This window comes from Pongo abelii, chromosome 2 (assembly GCF_028885655.2).
Source record: "Pongo abelii isolate AG06213 chromosome 2, NHGRI_mPonAbe1-v2.0_pri, whole genome shotgun sequence".
In the NCBI taxonomy this organism is placed as follows: domain Eukaryota; kingdom Metazoa; phylum Chordata; class Mammalia; order Primates; family Hominidae; genus Pongo; species Pongo abelii.
This window is the reverse complement of record NC_085928.1, coordinates 130,355,967-130,371,038: the sequence shown is the minus strand read 5'-3', so window position 1 is coordinate 130,371,038 and position 15,072 is coordinate 130,355,967. Positions and strand designations below refer to the sequence as shown.

The 15,072-nt window shown below is 39.0% G+C and overlaps 1 protein-coding gene across 18 annotated transcripts in view; it reads right to left on the bottom strand.

The window, feature by feature from the left end:
• Positions 1-15,072, bottom strand: part of THRB (thyroid hormone receptor beta) — a 371,566-nt gene that overhangs the window by 192,348 nt on the left and 164,146 nt on the right. For 5 of the 18 annotated variants that reach the window (XM_054552502.2, XM_024244889.3, XM_024244891.3 and 2 more), the window contains exon 3: positions 2,228-2,363. The exons of the other annotated variants lie outside the window; for them this stretch is intronic. The gene's annotated coding sequence lies outside the window, so the exon portion shown is untranslated. The remainder of the gene's footprint in view (positions 1-2,227; positions 2,364-15,072) is intronic. 18 annotated transcript variants of the gene reach the window in all.

Here is a 15,072-nt window from a genome sequence, read left to right as displayed (position 1 = left end):
CCAAGGCAACACCCCCTAAATGAAGTCTTACATAAACCTGACAAAGTATCTTTAGATAGAAATAATCTCAATGGGCTACTAAAGAGTCATGAAAATAATGGCTGGTCAACCACCAAAACAAAATTTGGCTGAGCACATACTTCTAAAAGCCTGAATCATAGGACTATCATACCAGTAACATTTCATCATAATACATTTTAAAAATATACTGGCATATCTTTTCTGTCCTCTTTCCATTCTTTCCTTCCTTTTTTCTGTCTGTTTTCCCTTCTCCCTCGGTTCCTTCCTTCCTTTTTTCCTTTCAGAAGACATTGTGCTCACCCTCTCCCCCTTTCTTCTTCCTTCTCTCCCTCTTGCTCTCACCCTTCTTCCTCCTCCCCCACCACATGCTACAGTTCAGACTCTACATTTAATTGTCAACTCACCTGATGCCCCTAGAGTCTAAACAACCTACACTGCAAATTTTCATCCTCTCTTGAATTATTGCAATGTTATCCAAACCGGATCTCTCCAGAGGGTGGTTTATCAACTCTCTCCTCTACTTAACAATCCTCAATGACTTTCCACCAGGTACAAGCTAAAGTCCTACTTCTCAGCTTCACATACCAGACCCCTGCACCAAGCCCCAAGTACCACCTTCCACCAGTCCTATTCCTAACTTCAGTCTCCACAGCACACCTTCAAACATCTTCCACCCCCCAGAACACTTGACACCTCCCAAACAAGCTCTGCCTTATCACGACTCAGAACTGCCCTGTCTGTTCACTCCTTTTCGTGAAAGGCTGAGCCCGTATTTCAGGCAGAAACCCTTCCCTAACTTCCTCAGGCAAAGTTAGTGACTTTCCTCCTCAGGTTAACATTGCATTACAAACATTTATTACTATCTGTCTCCCCAGATCGGTTAAGAGTTTCTGGGGCAAAGGTGTCACTGACTCACCCACCAGGCAGTTGCTCAACAAAGGTTTGCTGAATGAACTTTGTTCCTTTGAATTTATCCTGTATATTTTATAAGTAAAAAGAAGCAGCATAGTATGGTGTCTATGAGTTTGTGGGTTCAAATTCCACCTGTGACTTGAGCAGGTTATTTAATATCTTGGTGCCTCAGTTTCCCCATATGTGGAAACTTTCCAACTCTAGGGTGCTTGTGAGAAGTAAACAAGTTGCTACATAGCTGGGCATGGAAAATCAAAAGAGGTGCATGCTACCTGAGTGTTTCTTAAATATAATGGAGGTAATTCTGATACCCCATGGCTGCCTCTGTTGTGCTCAGGACAGAAGGTTCCTGACACCATCAGGACTTGCTTGATTTCAACGAGCAGATCTTTTATTAGAAATGTAAGTGTCTGCCTTACTCCTCCAATAAAAAGAGAGATGCTAACACCAAGAACATTACTCAATCCCATAAGAAAACTAAAAGTGGGCTTATGCCACACTCAGAGCCATTGCACTGGCTAGGGTGTTGGGTCTGGAAGGCATACGAAACACAACACAACACAACACAACAAAACAAAACAAAACAAAAACCTAGTTAAGAAACTACAATTCAATTCTTAGACTACCATATATGGGAAAATTCACATTGGTTTTAAACTGTTAAATAGAAAATATGTCTATATTCACAGAAGGAGATGGAAAGAACTCTAACTTCAGCCAGGTACAGTGGCTCATGCCTGTAATCTCAGCATTTTGAGAGGCCAAGGTGGGCAGATTGCTTAAGCCCAGGAGTTCAAGAACAGCCTGGGAAACATGGCAAAACCTCATCTCTACTAAAAATGCAAAAAATTAGTCAGGTATGGTGGTGTGTGCCTGGAGTCCCAGCTACCTGGGAGACTGAGTGGGGAGGATCACCTGACCCTCAGGAAGTCAGGGCTGCAGTGAGCTATGATGGCACCACTGTACTCTACCTTGTCTCAAAAAAGAATGAACGAATGAAAAGGAAGGAAGGAAGGAAGGGGCCTAATTTCATGCAATTTGGCTTCAAAAAGTGAGTAGAAGCCAAAATTCAGTGTTCAGAGACAGTCAAAGGGAAGTATTGATTCTTTTTGTTTGCAGGTAAACCAAAAGGGAGATTCTCTGGGTTGAAATTCTGCAAAATATATTTCACTTAAGTACATCCTTCATGATCAGCCCTGTACACATCCTGGCTATATCTTTTGCAAGTGCCTCCTGCATTGCCTTATGCTCCAGCTGTGCCAACAACCTTCGAGAAACCTGCGCAGAAGCTCACCTTCACACCTGTGCTTGGTAACTGCCTTGCCTGAGATGCCCCCTTCTTGTTGTAACACTCACTCAGGTGTCCACTTTTCCTGGGAAGACTTTTTCTTGCTCTCTTCAAGGACCTTTGCTATGAGCCTCCAAGCCCCCTGAAAATACATACACATTTTGCAAAGCATTTATCACATTGCATGACAATTGTATGTACTCTTTCTCACTCCCTCACTAGACAGTGAGTCTTTCAAAAAGAGAGGGACTGTGTCTATTTCCCTGTTGCTTTCTCAATGCCCAGCACAGTGCCTGGAACAAAGTATGTGCTCAATAAATGCTCATTGGATATTATTGAACAGACAGGATTCCCTGTGTATGGAGAGGCAAATTCATTGCCAAATGCCTATGGTAGCAATGTTGGGTCCTCCCCTGTACATTTTTTATCAAGGCCATGCCATGGGGATACCACACTAGGGATGTGGGTGAGGAATTTTCACATCTGACTAAGCTGAGATGATTGTACAATTACACATCACTTCTCTCTAGAAAGAGAAATAGTTAGGATTCCTTAAAAGGGTTAGGAATTCCTCAAAAACCATTGCACATGCAGTAGCCTGAACCAAGAATTTAAAAACTTCTACATGACATTCAATGTTTATGACTCACCCATTTTAGGTGAAAATGCAAAGGAGTAGGCATATTAAAGCCACAATGAGAGACTATTACAAACCCATTATAATGACTAAAATTTAAAAAGACTAACATTATCAAGTATTGTAGAAGATACGGAGCAACTGAACTCTCTTACACTGTTCAGGGCACTGTAAATTTCTATAACCACTTCGCAAAGCTGTTTGAAAGTTTTTAATAAAGTTAAACATGTATCTACCCTATAGCCTAGCAAATCTTCCCCTAGGTTTATATCCAAGAGAAATGCATATGTCCGCCAAAAGACAGTCCCAAACTGGAAACAACCCAGTTTTCTGTTACACAAGAAAATGAATAAATATACTGTGGTATATCCATGTACTCAATACTACTCTGCAATAAAAAAGAATAAAATACTGACATATGTAACAAAAGGTATGAATCTTACAAATGTCATATTGAGCAAAAAATGTCAAATACAAAAGAATGTGTATTATGTAATATGTAAAAGAAGTTCAAGAACAGATAAAAACATTTATCAATGGTGATGAAATTCAGAAAGGTGGTAATCCTGGTATGGGGCAGGCAGTGACAGAGAGGGGCATGGGCAAACTTCAGGGTTGCTGGAAATGTTTTGTATGTTCTTCCAAGTGGTAGTTACATGGGTATACAACTACATAAAAAAATGGAGCCTTATATGCTTTACTATATGCATGTTATAGCACACTAAAAAGTTTTCATAAACTCGATGGAAAGATCCCCTAGACAAGCAGAAGGGACAAAACACCCCATCACTCATATAAAATTCAGAGAATGGGTCATATACACCCTTGTTTGTTCAGGGAAAAAGATCAGCACTGAATAAAAGCTGACACATGTTCCAGTGGAACTGGCATGGTTGTGGAACACAGCATTATGGCAAACTCAGTGTATTCAAACAACCGAGGGCAAAGACATCCACTGCTCTAGAGGTCACACCTGTAGAATAACTCCCTTTTGGGGATGAGTGGACATCTCAGCTATGCTCTCCGTTGTGGGAGTCTAGCAACAGAGGCCCTTCTCAGTCATATACTTTCAGTCAAGTCATTGCTTCGGGTGCCACTTTTTGAAAGTCATTTCATAAAAGAATAATGCTAAAACCCTCTGAAGAATGTAAGCATACTAAAACCAGAAGAGAGAAAATAAAGAAAAACTTTGCAGAAATGTGAGACGACCCTAAGATGATCAGAAATCTCAAATACTTGAAGCCTGCTGTGTCTGCTATGCCTGTGCAATCGAAAGGAAAGAGATGCTCCAGAAAAATGTATTGTCTTCTATTTACCAAACAGGGTTTTGGCTCCTAATGAGAGTTGAACCGGATTATCACGTGAGGACCTGCAGAATTTCTTTTACTCTTTCAGTGTTTCTCAACAAGGACATTATGGCATTCAGGGCAGGACAAATGTTTGGGTGCAGGACTGTCCTTGTTCTGAATGTCCTAAAGGCCAGTAGCATCCCAGCCCTCCCATCACTGTGATACCAACAAAATGTATGAACTTGTTTCTGAGTTGAGAACCAGCACTGATGTTTTGGCAGAAGACTTAGTTGGCATCCTGATGGCCTAATTCACCCTGAATTAGAATCTACAGTCAGTCTTCTGGTTGGTGTTTCTAGTATTAAATATCAAGTGTAAATATCTAATGTCAAATATAACATTAATAACAAATTAGTCAACATTTGACAAAAAAAAGGGGAGGACTTTGTTCAAAGGTCCAAATTTCCAGTCCCTCAAGAAGTGACTCATTGAACTTATCCACCCAACCCTTGCTGGCATTTGCATTTGCAATCTTGGACTTGAGGCCTATGTGGCAGGAAGGTCCAGGCACTTATTTCCTTTCTCCTCTGTCCATTGGGTCTCACCAATTAGATTGTGAAAGGAGGAAGCTAGCAGAGAATATGATAGAAAGAGCCATCTCTTTAAGGCCTGGAGCAGAGCTCATCTAAGCCACTACTCAGGTCTCTTTCTCTTACCAACTCTTTCCCCCAAGAGGACAGAGTTTCAGGTGTATCTTCTGGCAAACAGAGCCAGGGAAGAAAAATCAGCAGAAGAAAAGTATTTCTTTAGATGTATTTATTCTAAAGTCCATGAACCTTATCAAAGTGAATGACTTTGCCCAGTTTTACACCCCCAGTCTCCATCTCACTGTGCAGGCTTAAATAACATAACCAGTTGTGTTACTATAATGACCTAATAGCACATCCCTGCAGATTTCACTTCATTCCTGCATCCATTCAGAGGAGGCCCAAAAGCAGGGCCTCTTCATCTGGTTTCCAGATCCCTAGGCAGTGTATCCCGAAGAGTGATATGAAAGATAAGTTTAGGGGGTAGGTTTATGAATTTTTGAAAGAATAATACTAATTTTTTTACAGTTATCTTTTGCTTTTAATAAATGATACATTTTTCATTTATAGAAATAATATAGGTTCCTTTTAAAATAATTTATGTAAATACAAAAGGTCAACTATAAAAAAAGGTGAGACTGGAGATGAAATTATGGCAGTTTTGAGATGATTTTTACCTCAGGAGGGTCTAAGACGGGCTTCTAAGGTTTCATAAATTCCTTGAAAATTTATGGGGGATTGTATGCTAATATAATTTTTTTTTCTGGAAGGAAGGTCCACAGTTTTCATAAGGTTCCCCTAAAGAACCTTGAATACAAAATTTTAGGAATGATTGTCCTAGAATCAATGCTGTGCTGTTCAACACTGTAGCCACTAGTCACTAGCCACACATAGCTACTAGACACTTCATACTTGCCTAGTTCAAATGAGATGTGCTATAAGATACACACTAGATTTTGCAGACAGCATGAAAAAGAGAATGTAGAATATCTCATTAATAATTTTTCTACTGGTTACTTGTTGGAATACTATTTTATATATTGAGTTAGAAAATGTAGTATTAAAATAAACTTCACCTGTTTTTTTTTAAATGTGGTTACTAGGAAATTTAAAATTACATATGTGAGTTGGATTTGTGGCTCACTTTATATATTTAGTGGACAGTACTGGGTTATAGTATAAGGCCAAGAAAAATAAGATAATCTCTGAAGTCCAGGAGAAATTAGAATTATGAATATATTTTAAGGCATATTTATAATGTAAGAAATGAGATAAATTTTGAGAAAAAAATGAACTTTTACAAAATATTGATTTGGAGAGAAACAATTATACAGGCATACATTTCACTTTGTCCCCTTAATCACTTTGCCAGGAAAATAAACCAGTAGTAGAAGCTTAAACTGTTCTATTCTTTCAAATTAAAACTATACTTTCCATAGATTCAAATGAAGGTAGGAAACAGTAATGGTTTTAAAGTTCCTGGGAAAAGTAGGTAAATTATTTAAGTATAATTTTCTTTTGTTAACATAATCTATATCCACCAAATAACAAAGAGTTTATTGTATTTGCTTTGGGCCAGGCCCACCTCCCATCTCTGTTTTATGGCCCCTCACTAGGATAATTAAAGTGCCTAAGTCTTTTTTTTTTTTTTTATACTTTAAGTTTTAGGGTACATGTGCAGAGGAACTCCTGAAACTCCTTTCTTTGCCTGGACAGCAGCTTTCATCTCTGGGTCTGCACATCTTGGGGCATCACGATCTCTCTTCAGCATTTCCTTTCTGAACTGAAAGCTGATTCCTTCAATGTATAGTTGCTCAGGTGCAAAGGAATATTATTGTGAATTGTTTTCTTTTCCATTGTTATTATCAAGGCAATGGCTCATCTAGATCTTTCTACTGGAAGTCATTTCTTGTTATAGAAGCTTGTGTTTTCTATGGCTGAGCAATATGTGAGAATAGTCTCATGTTCATTTTATTGCATGGTCCTGCATCTAATCTTTCACAGAAAAGATTAGCTCCATCTCTCCTACCTAATATCCTGCCATCTTTTGTAACACAAACGTGGTTTGGGTGCTAATAAATGTGTCAGTCCCAGATCAGTACAGATACAGAGCTCATGAGTGAATCTGGCCATAAGAGCATTTTTCTTATGAGCATTACATTCATGCCCACTTGTTTCCCATTCACTCCCATTCTGTTCCTCAAAAATCTATAGCAGAAGGCCTATTGGTGTTTAGGGTTTCCATAAAGTGATGTCATTCAGATGAGCTTTAAGTGGCCCACAGATAATGTTACCATCATGTTTTCTTCAATGAGATAACTTGTTCTAACTAACTCAGGCCCCAGGTAACCACCATTGCTATGCACGTTTTTTTTTTTTTGTTTTTTTTTGTTTTTTTTTTTTTGGATCCTGTTCTCTCTTTACTTTCTGGGAGCAGCATTTCTGCCCTTTAAAATGGCAACTGCTCCCCAAGCCAAGCAAGACAGGAGCTGTTAATGTCTCTGTTCTTTTTCAAATAGCATTCTTAGGGAGGAACAACCATCATACAATACATCTAGCTATGTGGAGTGCAAGAGCTCCACTTGCATGTTGACTGCATGTTGACTCAGCCTTCTCCAATTTTACTGTGCATAAAAATCACCTGGGATCTTGTTAAAGTACAGATTCTGATTCATTAGATCTGGAGTGAGTCCTGAGATCCTGCATTCCTAACCAGCTCCCTGGTGGGGCCAATGCTTCTAGCCACAAACCATACTTTGAGCAGCAAAGGATCATCTCTAAGAAACTTTCCATGTTCATGGTTCTATAATTCTGTGTGACCAGAAACACCAATAGTTGGCATAAGCAGATGAAGATTCTCCCCAGGACATCCACTAAAATACTCCAGAAGTCATAATACCAGTTGTAGAAATTTATCTAAATAGGAGGATTTAGAAATTAAGTATGGGAGTCAATTCCCAAATCATTTCAGTATCTTGAAATAAAGCAATCAGTGGACCAAACTTACTATCTAATAGTTCTTTCAAATGTTTGAAATGTTAGGTTTCTCTTTGAATTTCAAATGTTTGAAATGATTATGTTTAGTCAAGGATTAAAACATAAGCAGTACTGTTATAAACCACCATAATGTGCTACATCTGTTAATAAAAGACCTCCTCTTCCAGCTTCCACCTTGGTCTGAACACCTAATATGAAAGTTTTCTACAATCCCCCCAGCCACCTTGGATACCACCCCTGTGGGCACTTGACCTGCCTCAGTCTCACCCCACACTTCATCTCAGTTTCAACTGAGTCACAGGTAGGTCATTTCTACAGCAGATCTACTAGGATCACACATCACACATCTCAGTTTCTTTATTGAGGACCTGAGAGGTCATAGAAAGGAGTCACTTTGTTAACTTTATAGACTCCTGTCTTCTCTGTGGTGCTTCGTCCAGTTTGCTCATTCATTCATTTCCATCCATCCATTCATTCTATCTTTATCCTTCTCTTCTTTAGAGTAATGGCCAAAACCTCCCCTTGTCTACAGCAGAACAGTTCCACTGTCACCCAGATCCTTTAGAAATTTATCTTTTTACTTCTAAGCACACTGACCAAGGCATTTTTTCCAGACAAACAGCTCCTCTCCTTGAGAAATTGTGTTGCTAGTTGTTACTAGATGTCATTTGCCCATCCTGTTACAGTTACTTTGTTTGTTCTAACCTCTTTTTTATTGTGAAATATAATATACATACAGAAAACTGCATACATATCAACTTTTTACCTTCAACTTCTACTCTCTTTGAATTTTAATGGAGAAAACAGTTACTTTTCATTAACAACATGTTAAATAAAAACATAAATCATTTAGTAACATGGCTATAATTGTAGTCCACAGATCCAAGATGTAAATGAACCAAGGCCAAGCTTAAATGAGAACACTAAAGGTCCATGTAATCTGTTGGTTGCTAAATGGGATATGCTCAAATCTTTGTTTCTTATTCCTGATTGCCAGAAAATCAAGTAGGTAAATGCTCTTACAATGAGCAGATTCAATGCTGTGTCTACTTGCTGAAAAATATGTATTATACTATTTAAGATTAAATGAGAACTGTAAAATATGTACAATAGGATTTTGGATTAAATGGAAACATCAAAATAAAATGAATAAAATCGATAATTTCAGCAGGCTCCTATGTAGTCAGGGTCTGTCTCTTCAGACTGTGTATTAAATTCCTGCTTCTTGCTTTTGGCTGTCTGTCTTTTATAATTTTACAGACAATAAGAAGCAGCAGCAGAAGAGAAAGAAGTCAAACACATAGTCTATCAGATGAAATTATTATTTATTAATCATTCTCATGAAAGATTTGTTGGGGGAGAAAGGTAAAGCTTATTACTACATGGTGTTCCCTAGATTGAGTGAGATAGGTAGTTCATCACTGCTGCCTCAGACCCTGTTAACATTGATAACTAATTGCTGGTATGATGCCTGTCATATTAAATGCTTCCTCTCAAAGGAAGAAAAACAGCACTGAAAGAAAGTAATTGCTTCACTCTCAATTAATTGCAAATGGTTTTAAAAGAGCAACGAGAGGCCGGGTGCAGTGGCTTATGCCTGTAGTTCCAGCACTTTGGGAGGCTGAGGCAGATGGATCACCTAAGGTCAGGAGTCTGAGATCAGCCTGGCCAACAGGGCAAAACCCCATCCCTATTAAAAATACAAAAATTAGCTGGGTGTGGTGGTGCCTGCCTGTAATCTCAGCTACTCAGGAGACTGAGGCAGGAGAATTGCTTGAACCCAGGAGGCAGAGGTTGCAGTGAATTGAGATTTTGCCACTGCACTCCAGCCTGGGCGACAGAGTGAGAGACTGTCTAAAAAAAGCAAGGAGAACGCTTGCTGTTGTCTTTGATGATCAGTCTAAATATAACAATCCCTGCCTGTTTTTCTTCATTGATTAACTTCAATTTCAAAGGTATGTTAGTGTGCCAAATGTTTGAGGTAGAAATAAAAAATTTTCCAACATGTAATAAATCATAATATAGCAACAGTCCAGAAATGATACCAAATTGCCTTCAATAATGAAAACAACAACATGAGAACAAAACCTGTTAAGTGGAGAAAATAGGTTTTAGGACTGATAGCCCTCCCTCCCTCTCCCTTTCTCCTCTTTAATAAAAGTCAAATTCCACTTATTCTTCTAGGCTTGATACAAATTCTAATGCCCTCAGTAAAGAATTCATAGATCACTGCAGTCCACCATCATCTTTCGCTCTTCTTAATATCTTGACTATGTGATATCTGCCCCATTCATCTGTAGTTGCCAAAATATAAATAATAAATAACTAGAATGATTGTTCACCTTTTTGCGAATATGCATGCTGATTCCCCCCCACCTCCACCACCACGGTTAGTAACAAATTTCTTTTTCTTTTATTTTTTGAGATGAAGTCTCATTCTGTTGCCCAGGCTGGAGTGCAATGGTGCAGTCTCAGCTCACTGCAACCTCCGCCTCCCAGGTTCAAGCAATTCTCTTGCCTCAGCCTCCCAAGTAGCTGGGATTACAGGTGCCCACCACCATGCCTGGCTAATTTTCATATTTGTAGTAGAGATGGAGTTTCACCATGTTGGCCAGGCTGGTCTTGAACTCCTGACCTCAGGTGATCCACCTGCCTCGGCCTCCCAAAGTGCTGGGATTACAGGCATGAGTCACTGCTCCCGGCCAGTTACAACTTTCTTAAGGGAATTGGCTGTACTTTTTAAACCTCCCACTGGCATAGCATGGTGTTTTGCATAGAGAAAAGCTTAGTAAATATTTATTTGACAACGTGTTTTCCCAAAGGGAGCTAGTAAATAGCTGTTCCCTCTGTTATTAAGCAAACTCCCAAACCAGAAATTGTTTGGCCTTGGTATGGTTTCTTCACTAGAAGCTGTCCAGTCTTTTTTTTTTTTTTGAGATAGAGTCTTGCTCTGTCACCCAGGCTAGAGTGCAGTGGCGCAATCTCGGGCCACTTCAACCTCTACCTCCTGGGTTCAAGTGATTCTTCTGCCTCAGCCTCCCATGTAGCTGGGACTACAGGTGCATGCCACCATGCCCAGCTAATTTTTGTATTATTAGTAGAGGCAGGGTTTCACCATATTGGCCAGGCTAGTCTCAAACTCCTGACCTCATGATCCTCCCGCCTCAGCCTCCCAAAGTGGTGGGATTACGGGCGTGAGCCACTGCTCCCTGTCAAAGCTGTCCATTCTTTAGTGTGGACTTCTAATATGGTTGCCATTGAGAGTGTTCATAAAATAAGTCAACATAACATAGGAATGAACAACTACAAAAACTTGTGTTTAGAATAAAGTAGGTAATTAGACGATTTTGTGAGAGAGATGAACATTTTTTGATGAACTATTTTGTTCATCCAAGTAAATGCTCAGGGACCCCCCCCCATTCTCCCACTTCTAATTGATGTATTTAGGAATTAAGAAATTTGAATTTTGTTTCTAATTCAATCAAAGAGTTGCTGTAAGAGTATTGGAAAATCCTAATGGTAAGTGTTTAAATCAGTCATCAGTAGACAATGGAATAAACCAGACATTCCAATCAGATCCTAAAGGATACGTTTATATGGATTAAAAGTTGAAACCCTAGGACAATAAATGACCACATAAAAGCAATTAATATTCACTTAACCAATAGATACTAAACTAAGCACCTACTATGTGCCAGGCACAATTCTAGGTACTTGGGATATATCTGTAAATAAAACAGACAAAGATTCCTGTATCCTTATTCTCAAGGAGCTTACATTTTAGTGGATGGAAACTAACAACAAAATAAATAAACTATATTTTATGTGTAAAGGTGAAAGATGCTATGGGATCAGAACTGTCAAGAGCTGTCCTTGTTGGGGATTTGAAGTAGCAAATAGAATGGACCTTAATGAGAGGATAAAATTCAAATTAAGACTTTGCAACAGGCGAGTGAGTGAGCCCAATAGGCATATTGGTGGGACATCTGAGAGTATTCTACTGCTAGAGCAAAAGTAAATGAGAAAGTAGAACAACACATTTGCAATGCATGAGATGGACAAAGAGATAATATCCTTAATAAAGAAAAAAAGAGTTCTTAAAAATCATTAAAAAAATCAATATCCTATAGAAAATGGGTGCACGACATCAACAAATAATCCTTTAATAAAGGTCAACCAAAAGAGAAAAATGTCCAACCTTACAAATAATCAGTAAAGTACACATTAAGGCAGCCTCACTATTGGAGTTTCTAGTTTGTTAAGATTAAATAATGTTGGCGAGGCCATAGGGAGGCAGACATTCTTCTACAATGCTAATGGAAGCATAAAATGACACAACGTCTTGTAAAATAATTTTCCTATATTTATCAATAGCCTTTATTTTAGAAACACTTCTTATGGAAATAATCAGAAGTTAAGACAAAATGTATATATAAGTATATTTACTGCAGCAATATTTATAATAATATATAAATACAAGTGATTAATATCTAGATATTATCCAAACTGAAGTTTGCAGCCCAGGAAATACCCATGAGCATTTGATGCCGCCACATAAATGTTCCATAAATACCTTAAACTCCAAATGTCCAAACCGAAACTCACCTTCTCCAGTCCCTATTCCGGCCCTTAGATCTCTTCCCCTTGTCTTCCCCAGTTCAGTGAATGTCACCTACTTACACCCACTGCTTAAGACACAAACTCAGGACTCGTCCTTGACGGCTTCTCTCTTGCTTCCCACATTCTATCAATCCCCATGTTTTGTCAATTCTAGTGTAATATTTCTTGAATACATCCATCTTCTCTATTCACACTGGGACTGCCCTAGCACAGCCCTCACCATTTTATACTTAGGCTAATGAATAGCTGCTTACTTGGCCTGGTCCACTGTGGCCAATCTTACCTGCAACGTACCTGTCTTCCTTGCCCTATAGGACTCTTTCTAAAATATAAAACTGGATCAAACAATTACTTTGTTTACAATTTTAAAATGGTTCCCTACTGCTATCAGATTATATCCAAACACCTTAGACTTTCATGATCTGACTCCTGATGGTCAACTCTCCTGTCCTGCCAGCATGAATCTTTCTTCTTTTTTTTTTTTCTTTTTGAGAGAGGGTCTCCCTCTGTCACCCAGGCTGGAGTGCAGTGGCATGATCATGGCTCACTGCAGCCTCCAACTCTTGGGCTCAAGGTATCCTTCCACCTCAGCCTCCCATGTAGCTGGGACTATAGGCATGCACCACCATGCCCCTCTAATTTGTTGATTTTGTAGAGATAGGGTCTTGCTGTGTTGCCTAGGGTGGTCTCAAACTCCTGGCCTCAAGAGATCCTCCCACCTTGGCCTCCCAAAGTTCTGAGATTACAGGCATAAGCCACTGCACCTGGTCCAGCCTGAATTCTTAAACTCCATCTATTACCATCTTCTTACAAATTACATTTCATGTCTTTTCATATTCTACTTCCCCTGCCTGTCCTCCTATACCTTTACTGTTTTTACTTTACTGTTGGCCAGATAACTTCTCTTCACCTGTGTAGACTCAACTGAGGTATCCTATCTTCCAGGAAGCCTTGCCTGACTCCATGCTCCCAATTCATTTTTGGGTTTCATTGTTCTATTGATCTCTCAAAGAACATCACGCATATTTATATCATAGCATATGTTACACTGTTGTGCACACATTGCTTTGTTTCTTTGGTAATTCTTTTGACTGCCACATCTGGCTAAGCTGTAGTACTCCAGTGGGCACCATTTACACAGTGACCAAACTGCACAACTGTATTGAACAGCCACGTATCCTTTCCACCACAGACAGATAATCTTTATACATCCATGCACAATAATTGGCCCAGTTCAAGTGCTAGAATAGACACATTTATATAACAGACATTTGTTTAATGAATGAAAAAGTGAGCAATCAACAAAACTCTAGTTGTCTTGATGAAAAATTCCTTCAGACCAGTGATTCTCAAAGTGTAGTCTCTGGATAAGCAACATGCATCACTGGGGAACTTGTTAAAATGCAGATTCTCAGGTCCCACTCCAGACCTACTGAATCAGAGACTCTGGCAATAGAACCTAAGACACTGTTTTAACAAACCATCTAGATGATTCTAATGCATGCTTTACTTTGAGAAACACCATCTTAGACTGCTCAAAACTAAAAGTAAAGATTTCATTTCAAGGGCTTAAATCACTTTGCTTATAAAAAGGCCATTTACTTAATTTTTTAAAAAGTTTAAGTTATAAGGCAGTTCACACATTCAAGGTATATAAAACAATATTACAGACACACATGTACCCACCATTCAAATCTGTGGGTATTGGATCCATCACCCTAAAAGACATAAAACAGCAAAACACTACCAACCCATCTCTCTCGCTCCCCTCTCTCTCATCTCTCACCAAGCTAACCACTGTTTTACAGTTGGTGTGTGTTTTTCCCATGTGTGCTTTTATACTTTTACTACGTAAGTGTGTAGGCATCTAATTATTAATGAGAGACTTTGTCCAGGATGTCAGAGCAGAAATCACAACACTTGCCCCAGCAAGCTGCATGGGAAGACACCTGGAGTAGCCAGCAGCCAGTGCCAACAAAACCTGTCCCTCTCCAGCATTTGGTGGGAAAAAATAGGGCTCACATGAGCTCTACAAAATGCAATCAGAGGGGGTTAAAATAAGAAAACCAAGTTATACTTATTTAACTGTTGCTGACTGTAAAAGCTAAAATAAAAAGTAGGTTTTGCCTTGAAGCTAAGGGTGTCAAACACATAGTACCAAGAAAGTTGTACTGACAAACTTCGCCATTTTTGTGTAGATTACACACACAAGAGATGTGTGTGCCTGCCAGTGTATCATGCATCTTGGATATAAAGAGTTCCAAAAGAGCTATGCTCTTTTTTTGGATATAAGGAGTTCTGAAAGAGTTAGCTCCAACTGTCAACACCATAGATGAGTCTTGATTTTGTCATCTGTAAAATGGCATTACCTGCTGTTTTATGGCTTAACAAAATGGAGTGATGATGACTTGAGTGTTAATTTCTTTCTTATTTGGGAGCCTATAAGTTTATGACAATATGATTACCAAACTCATAAGTCTACTCCTCCTAAAATTAAAAAATTAAAGACAAAAAGAAAGAAAAAAAAGAAGGGGAGAGAGCAGGGAAGGAGGGAATAAGAGAGGGAAAAAGGGAGAACAAAACTTAACAACTATTTTCTCCCCGTCCCGACTTTCCTACTTTCTCCAGCTTGGTTTCTTATGATGACTTCCTACTCATCTTTACAACTGGCTTCTTATGATGATCTTTACAATTTCTCTTTCTCACATCCTCTTTCAAAGT